This window comes from Egretta garzetta, unplaced genomic scaffold (genome assembly GCF_000687185.1).
Source record: "Egretta garzetta isolate BGI_Z169 unplaced genomic scaffold, ASM68718v1 scaffold372, whole genome shotgun sequence".
Lineage (NCBI taxonomy): Eukaryota > Metazoa > Chordata > Aves > Pelecaniformes > Ardeidae > Egretta > Egretta garzetta.
In genome coordinates this window covers 888,035-889,772 of record NW_009258889.1, presented here as the reverse complement: position 1 = coordinate 889,772, position 1,738 = coordinate 888,035, and positions in this window count along the sequence as shown.

Here is a 1,738-nt window from a genome sequence, read left to right as displayed (position 1 = left end):
GCCTGTTTGCAGAGGCATCGCTCGATACGCAGTATGTTCTTCAGAAGATCCCTACTCCAGGAGTCAAAATAGCATGAAATTTAATTTTACGCCTATTTGACAAAGCTTGATTTCGCCTCCAATCAGCGGGGAGATAAGAGCCCTCGGCACAAGTGCGCGGGCAGTTTGGCAGCTGGGGCTGCCGATTTAATAGGTGAATTTACAGGAACAACACTTGAAAATCCCCTGGCTAGTGAACCATTAAGGTGAGCCCTGCCTTCCGTCCCCGCGTCCCTCCCCGCGCCGCTCTCCCGTTGCTGGGTGCTAAAGCAAACCCCAGCTCTGTTTACCGAGTCTACTATTACAATACAGCTACCAAATATTTGCCAGCCGTCAGCTCGCTGCTCCGCTATAAATACTTCAGGCCCAGGTGGAGGGACGGGAAGGGAGAGCGGCGCGGGAGCCTATGCATGGCCGGGCAGCAGCGCCAAGGTGAGTGCCGAGCCGTGGTCCCGGGCGATGCCCTCCCGTACTGGGGCGTTTCTCTGGCTGAGGGTGGCAGCAGGGCAGGCTGGCTCTGTCGCTGGGGGGGCCCCACTCCCCTCTCCCTGCAGCCTGGAGGTGTGTGGTGTCTCCAGAGGCTGAGCCCCCCACCGCCCACTCTGGGGCAGCACGGAGGCAGGACCGGGGGTCCTACGGTGGGGACGGCACAAAGAGGAATGCACAGTGACCCCAGAGATGGCAACGATGCTGTCTCAGGCTGGGTGCAGGGCCCAGCACCGTGCTTGGCATGGCAGGAGCAGGGCTTGTCCCCCAGGGTTTATTCCCTGCCCCAAGACCCTCTTGGGGCTGGGGCTGGGGCAATGGCAGTCCCAGGGAGGTGGCTGGGGATGCCCTGCAGTGAGGCAGGGCTGGGGACCCTGGGGCACAGGTAGCACTAACAACAGAAGGGCCTCATCCAGCTCAGCACGACCCAGCCATGACCAGAGCCCACCAGGGCGGTGTGGGAGGTGGCCAGGTTTGCCCCATTGCAGGGAAACCTATGGGGTCATTGCGTGGGCAGGGCTCGGGGCTCAGTGGCCCAGGTGCTCAGCCTGGGGTGGCAGGGACGGCTCAGCCCAGGGTGGCGGGGGGCTGAGCCCCATTCACCTCCATGCACGGCCCCTGGGTGAAGGGGAACATCCCGCTGCCCCACAGTTCTGGGGGACATCCCCGCTGCCCCATGGCTCATGCATCAGGGGGACATCCCCACTGCCCTACCTCCCATGGTTTGGTGGGGACTTCCCTGCTGCCCCAGATGCTGTGACTGGTGTGGGGATGTTCCCATTGTCCCACATCCCATGGCTTGGTGGGGACTTTCCTGCTGCCCCATGTCCCATAGCTTGGTGGGGATGTCCCTGCTGCCCCATGTCCCATGACTCAGGGGGTATGTCCCCACCGCCCCATATCCCACGTCTTGGTGGGAATATCCCTGCTGCCTAATGTCCCATGACTTGGTGGGGACATCCCCACTGCCTCATGTCCCATGGCTTGTGGGGGACAGCCCAGCTGCCCTGCAGCCCCACCATGGCCACAGCGTGGCATGACACAGCCCTCCTGCCATCTCAGGGCCGGGTGCCGCTGCAGGGCAGTGGGTCGGGGAGGGTGCCGGGGTGCACGCCACCCTCACCCCACCATCCCTGCCCGCAGGGTAAGTCCAGGCCCTGGGGTGCCCCTGCGTGCTGACATGGCTGCAGGGATCATCCCGCCCCCCGCCCGG